The 7,609-nt window shown below is 41.0% G+C and overlaps 1 long non-coding RNA gene across 1 annotated transcript; it reads right to left on the bottom strand.

Moving 5' to 3' along the window:
* Positions 1–1,758: 1,758 nt before the first annotated feature.
* Positions 1,759–7,477, bottom strand: LOC125963052 (uncharacterized). Its single transcript, XR_007474817.1, has 3 exons — positions 5,860–7,477; positions 3,094–3,294; positions 1,759–1,900 (listed from the first exon to the last, which is right to left on the bottom strand). It is a non-coding gene; the product is annotated as an uncharacterized LOC125963052 (long non-coding RNA).
* Positions 7,478–7,609: the final 132 nt, after the last annotated feature.

Here is a 7,609-nt window from a genome sequence, read left to right as displayed (position 1 = left end):
TTAGACAGTAGGCTCTGGTCATCTCAACTCAAACCTCTAATGAAATTGTGTTTCTTTCCATTTCAGAGGGTAACCTTCTGTGCAGGTAATTTAGATTGGAAGACAGTACTACTGGAACTATATGTTGCTGAGGTCATCCTCATCAGAGCTGGGAAAATTCCCTTCAGGTGATTAACCACAATGTAGGACTAGGAGGAAATGATCTCTTGCTCATTTATACCTAGTTCTTTATTACTTGACAATAATTATATTATTTTTTAATTTATGTATTTTTGAAAAATTTTTAAAGATTCAGAAATGATTACAGATTATGTGACAGATACTAGCCACTTTGAACCAATAAACATTAACATTTATTAATTAAATATTAACATATTCTAGTGTTACTTTTTACCACTTGAAATTGAAATGTTCTGTTATCTCTGTCCCAAACCTATTCTCCTTCCTGTCTTTACCTCCCTTCCTTCCCAGAAGCAACCTCCACCATGGATTTGGCACTATCTACTGTATGTGTTTTCATCACATACATATGTATTCACAAATGATATTAGTACTGTTTTTGGTAGTTTTTCCTACATTGACATCAACGGTGTTACATGAGGCACATAATATAAACTTGCACATCACATTCTTCTGCCCTGAACCAGGTGACCATGAAATGAAAAATTGTTTTTTCCTTCAGTTTATGGATGGATAGGTGTTCATTGGGACTAAATTATAGTATCTGCTTATGGGAAGGTATTACAGGTTGAATTGTGCCCGCCCCCCCCCCCCACAAGATATGTTGAAGTTCTAACCCCCCATTACCTCAGAATGTGACCTTATTTGGAAATAGGGTAATTGCAGATAAAGCAGTTAGGTAAAGATAAGGTCATACTGGACTAGGGTGGGTACTTAATCCAGTATGGCTGGTGTCCTTACAAGAAGAGGAGACACAGACAAGAGACACACTGCATGAGACAAGAGGCAGAGACTAGAGTGATGGGTCTATAAGCCCAGGAATGTGGAGGGTTGCTGGCAACCACCAGAGGCTAGAAGAGGCAAGGAAGGACCGTTTCCTAGAGCCCTCAGAAGGAGGATGACCCTGCTGACATCTTGATTTTGGAATTCTAGACTCCAGAATTGTGAGAGAATAAATGTCTGTTGTTTGAAGCCACCCAATTTGTGGTACTATGTTGCAACAGCCCTAGGAAACTAATACAAATGGAAATGAAGAGTCACTTTAGCTCAACTCAATATGCCGTAGAGAGCGCCCATAACATGTGAGTAAACTGATTATTTCAGAAATGTTGGGGAATTAGTCTAGTTAACTGAATTTTCTGGTTTGGGCATTAACCAGCTTACTCTGTATTTAATTTCTAGCAACAGTATTACATGTTTAAACCTCTGGGTTATTCAGTTATAAAGAAACTAAAAAAGCCACATGGCCACCAAATTCACTATAGATCCTATAATATTACCATGTTCTAATAAAGAAATTAAAGTACTGGGAAAAACTTGCAGATGAAACACTTATATTTAACTGAACCAAATTCCAAGATTAAGAAGACAATGTGATATAATTAAAACTAAAGCTATATTGCCCTTAATTTACTCCTTCTTTGATAATGCATCAAGCACTTTTAATGTTGCAAATATATGCTCATTATCAAACTAGTTATGGTTGTTACTCCAGTATTGTAGAACAACTCAGTTTATTCATTTCTTCTTCCTCTCTTACCACCTCTGCTGCCGCTGCCACCACCATCAGCTCCACTGCCTCCAGCACCTCCTCCTTCTCCACCAGCACCTCCTCCACAATTGCTCCAGCACCACCACCACCACCACTTCATGCTTCAGGCAGCCTTTGTGTTGCTGGGTTGACCGAGAGTTACTCATCAAACGTCTCCTGGAAACAAGACTTGAGGAAAAAAGACAGATGACTCAGTCTATGTATGTAGCAAGGTGGGGGACATAAAAACTTATATGGACATCCTTAATATAAGGCAAAACAGGAAAACAGAGATTCTAAAGATGCAAAAATAAACTGTTACATTAGTCCAGATCTGGATGACTACTTTTAGCCATGGATGTCTTCAGCCATGATGATAATGAATTTGGGGTAGATCTTCTTCTATTAGGTAAGTCATTAACTAGCCAATCATTAAAAAACACTCCAGTCATAAAATCATTTTGAGTGATTTCTACCGACCAGGTTTTAGAACTTTTACATGAAGAGACAGTGTCTTATTCTTTTGGTTTTCCCATGTGTAGGATAGGCATGGATGATATTTAGATACTCAGTAAGTATTTGATGATTTAATTCCTATTGTGATTCTGACACTAGAAGCTACAAATATACTTATTTTTTGTTGATTATTTTTTTTGGAAAAGGTAATACAAATTTGGCCATACCTACCAAACTTGCAGATTGATTGCTTTATTTATGTATTTATGTTGAAGTATAGTTGCTGTACAACATTTTATAAGTTACGGGTGTATAACAGTGATTCATAATTTTTAAAGGTTATACTCCATTTAGTTAATATAAAATATTGGCTGTATTCCCTGTGCTGTACCATACATCCTTATAGCTTATTTTATACATAATAATTCGTACCAGATGTATTTCTTCTTTGCCCCAGTAATTCCACCTCTTAACATTGCTCCTGCAGATACATATGTACATAAAAGAAAGGCCATGTGTAGAAGGTTACTCATGGCAGCGTTGCTCACAACCTAGAATCCAGCACTAGGACACTAGGTTGTGAGGAACGCCTGTTATATTGGAACACAGCCATGCCCAATCATTTACATATGGTCAAAGGCTGTCTCTGTGCCACAGGGAGGAGTTCAGTGGTTCTGACAGAGACTATATGGCCCACAAAAACCTAAAATAGTTACTATGTGACGCTTAAAAAAGAAAAAGCTTATGGACCTCAGCTCTAAGTGCTTCAGTTTAACAAAATCTTACCTATGCTTTTATAGTACATGCAAATACAAGTACAAAACAGTTAGAGTACAAAATAGTTAAAAAGGAAACCCAAACGATGAGCTTCACTCTTGGGAATGCACAGGAGGGATGGTGTTCTTTTTCAGTTTGACAATCCTTACCCTCAAGAGAAAAAAAGTGGAAGGCAAGATTGCTTCATCTTTAATTTATGTGACAAAGATTCGTTGGGTATATACTCAGGGGAAGGTACTCCAGGGACTGCAGGATGCAGAGACAAAGAAAGCACGATCCTTCTTCTTCGGGGCTCACAGTCTAGCAAGGGACTCAGACATGTTAAGCAATTAGATGCAAAATGATGAATGCTGTAAGAAAGAGAAGAAAAAAGTGCCGTGAGAGCATGAACAGCCACAGAAGATGTGTGAATCTGCCCAAGGCCTTTTAAAAAAATCATGAGAGAGGCTTTTTACAAAAGGGTGTCAAGGTGAAATAAAAATTGCCAATGAGACAGGTTTTACTTTTTCTGAGCAAAAGAGGGTAGTGAAAGAGTATCTGTCTAAAACCTAAACAAAATGTTTAAGCCCAAGAGCATTACTGTATCCTTTTTGTTTTTCAGGGCCCTAACTTTATGCAGCTAGATTTGTTGTTTGAATTCTGACCTGTTCAAGCTTTTACAGTGGATCATTTGATGCCTCATGAAAGTAAAATCTGCATCTTATTGTTGTAGGCATTTTTCACAAGAGCAAAATTTATTTTCCTCGTTTGGTTTCCCATAGGTTTAGCACGTAAGAGAAGCGTATCAGTCTGTCAGTGTGTTTCAAAAAGAAGAGAGATGAGAAACCACAGGCTTCACTTCCCATGTGCTGAATTTTCTTTTTCACTTTAGATTAGGTCACACAGCTTGTTTTGGACACTGTTCTACCCAAGGTGACCTTAGTATTGCTCAGATATGGAACAAAAGGCAAAGTTGTATGACAGAAGTTGATCCATAAACTTCAGGTTCACATTGTTTCCTTGATCACCTCCTTTTGCTTCTGCAGACCAACTCTCCACCCTTTCTACTCTCCTTTCTGGACCCAAAGGCTGACCTGCATGGATTCCATCAGTATGCTTCCTGGCCTCTGGCTTCTGGCTGGGTTCAGCCAACGAGAAGACATGGCTGACAGCACGAAGGGAAGAGAGTGAAGTTCCAGGTATTTGTTTCCCCACTTTGTCCTGTAGGATCATCATAAGCTGCATCCCTCTGCTGAAGGAAGGACTGGGGCCAATTTCACTCAACTCTCACTGTGTACAGGTTCCAGTAACTGCTTCCTGTTGGCTCTTCTGTGCCCTGTTGTTACTGGCCTTGGGGTACTTCATTGTGCCTGGTGATCTTCCCCATCGCCTCCCACACGTTTGTTAGCAATTTCTTTATGAAACTCTCCTCACATTAGCCCAGCTGACTGTGCTGTGCCAGGGATTTGAGGGATGCAGTATATATTCCTATAAGGTTTCACAAATCAAAAGTTTTATTCTGTTCCACGGTACTGATTTCCACCATTCTGTCTTCCAGCACACCGATCCGTTCTTCTGCCTCATTTATTCTGCTATTGATTCCTTCTAGTGTATTTTTCATTTCAGTTATTGTATTCTTTAATTCTGTTCGGTTGTTCTTTACATTTCCTACTCTTTGTTAAAAACTTAACTTCTCAGTCTCTGCATCCATTCTTTTTTTTTTTTTTTTTTTTTTTTTTTTGCGGTACGCGGGCCTCTCACCGCTGTGGCCTCTCCCGTCGCGGAGCACAGGCTCCGGACGCGCAGGCTCAGCGGCCATGGCTCACAGGCGCAGCCGCTCCGCGGCATGTGGGATCCTCCCGGACCGGGGCACGAACCCGCGTCCCCTGCATTGGCAGGCGGACTCTCAACCACTGCGCCACCAGGGAAGCCCCTCTGCATCCATTCTTTTCCCGAGTTCTTGGATCATCTTTATGATCATTATTCTGAATTCTTTCTTTCTTGAAGTGGAGACTTCCTATCTCTACTTCACTTAGTAGTTCTTCTGGGGTTTTATCTTGTTCCTTTACCTGGAACATATTCCATTGCCATCTCATTTTGTTTAAATTTCTATTTGTATTTTTACGAATGTGGTAGGTTAGTTACGTTTCTTGACCTTGCAGATGTAGCCCTCTGTGTCCCAGCAGTACATGCCCCTCTTGTCACCCAAGGGCCAGCTGGTCTAGGGTAGGTTCTGACATGTGTTGGCAGACTAAGTTCCACAGGCTGTAGGACTGTTCTGTTCTTGTGTCTGCCCCCTGGTGGGTGAGGCTGGGTCTTTGCCCTCTGGTGGGCAGGTCCATGTCAAGAGGTGGCTGTGGGCAGCTTCTCTGCTGATGGGTGGGGCTGTGTTCCTCACCTGTTGGGTTTTTGGCCTGAGGTGTCCCAGCACTGCAGCCTACATGCTGTTGGGTAGGGCCAGGTTTTGGTGCTAATGACCCAGGCAAGATGTCCACCTCCAGCAAGAGTTCATATAGATGAACACTCACTGGGTATCTCTGCCACCAGCATCCATGTCTCCAGGGCGAGCCACAGCCACCCCTTGCTTCCCCAGGAAACCCTATGAGACCAGCAGGTAGGTCTGGCCCAGCTCCTCTGAAGTCACTGCTTTTGCCCTGGGTCCCAGTGTGCGTGAGACCTTGTGTACGCCCTCCAAGAGTAGAGTCTGTTTCCCCAGTCCTGTGCAGCTCCTGCACTCAAGCCTTGCTGGCCTTCAAAGCCAAGTGCTCTGGGGGTTCCTACTCCCAAGGCCAGACCCCTGTGCTGGGGAGCCTGATGTGGGGCCCAGAGCTTTTACTCCTGTGGGAGAACATATAAAACATAATTGTTCTCCAGTTTGTGGGTCACCCACCCAGCTAGTATGGGATTTAATTATATTGCAAGTGTGCCCCTCTTACCATCTCACTGTAGTTTCTTCTTTAGGTCTTTGGATATAGAATATCTTTCTTTGGTAGGTTCCAGTCTTTTTTTTTTATCAGTGGCTCTTCAACAGTTCGTTGTGACTTTGGTGTGCTCATGAGAGGAGGTTACTTCAAGGTCCTTCTAGTCCACATCTTGTCTCCAATCCAGTTCAGTTTTTGTGAGTCAGAAATCCAGATATGGCTTAGCTGAATGCCTCTGATTCAGATTCTTTCATGAATGAGGTTGCAGTGGAGTTGTCTGTCTGCTGAGGCTGCATTCACCTTGAAACTCAAATGGAAAAGACAGAGCAGTGGAAATCACTGTCGCAGAACAGAATAAAGAAGAATGAATGAAAAGAAATGAGGACAGTCTCAGAGACCTCTGGGACAACATTAAATTCACCAACGTTTTGCATTATAGGGGTCCCACAAGGAGAAGAGAGAGAGAAAGGGCCTGAGAAAAAATCTGAAGAGATAATATTGAAAACTTCCCTAGCATGGGAAAGGAAACAGCCACCCAAGTCCAGGGAGCTCAGAGAGTCCCATACAGGACTGACCCAAGGAGGAACACACGGATTCACACAGTAATGAAATTGACAAAAATTAATTACAGGTAAAGAAAATATTAAAAGCAGCAAGGGAAAAGCACCAAATAGCATACAAGGGAATCCACATAAGGCCATCAACTGATTTTTCAGCAGACACTCTGCAGGCAAGAAGGAAGTAGCATGATATATTTAAAGTAATGAAAGGGAAAAACCTACAACCAAGAATACTCTACCCAGAAAGGCTCTTGTTCAGATGCTATGGCGGAATCAAAAGCTTTACAGACAAGCAAAAGCTAAAAGAATTCAGCACCGACAAAGCAGCTTCACAACAAATGGAAGTTTTACAACACGTTCCTAGGAACTTCTCTAGGAAGAAAAAGGCCAGAACTAGAACCAAAATTATGAAATGGGAAAGCTCACCAGAAAAGGCAAACATACAGTAAAGGTAGGAAATCATCCACATAAATATGCTATCAAAACCAGCAACTGTGAGAAGAGGAGAGTACAGATGCAGGATATTGGAAATGCATTTGAAATTAAGAGACCAGCAATTTAAAACAATCTTGTTAATATATATATAGACTGCTATATCAAAACGTCATGAAAACTGCAAACGAAAAATCTACAATAGATAAACACACACATACACAAAAGCAATCCAGACACAGTACTAAAGATAGTCATCAAAGCACGAGAGAACAAAAGAGGAAGGGAAAAAAAAAAAACCTACAAAAACAAATCCAAAATCCAAAACAATTCACAAGATGGCCATAAGAACATACGTATCAGTAATTACCTTTAATGTAAATGGACTCAATGCCCCAACCAAAAGACACAAACTGGCTGAATGGATACAAACACAAGACCCATATATATGCTGTCTACAAGAGACCCACTTCTGATCTACGGACACATACAGACTGAAAGTGAGGGGGTGGAAAAATGTATTCCATGTAAATGGAAATCAAAAGAAAGCTGGAGTAGCAAAACTCATATCAGACAAAATAGACTTTAAAATAAAGACTGTTACAAGAGACAAAGAAAGAAGATATAACGATTGTAAATATATATGCACCCAACATAGGAGCACCTCAGTACATAAGGCAAATGTTAACAGATATAAAAGGAGAAACGGACAGTAACACAATGATAGTGGAGGATTTTAACACCTCACTTACATCAATGGACAGATTATCCAG

The sequence above is a fragment of the Orcinus orca genome, chromosome X (genome assembly GCF_937001465.1).
Source record: "Orcinus orca chromosome X, mOrcOrc1.1, whole genome shotgun sequence".
In the NCBI taxonomy this organism is placed as follows: domain Eukaryota; kingdom Metazoa; phylum Chordata; class Mammalia; order Artiodactyla; family Delphinidae; genus Orcinus; species Orcinus orca.
This window is presented reverse-complemented; position numbering and strand designations above follow the sequence as displayed.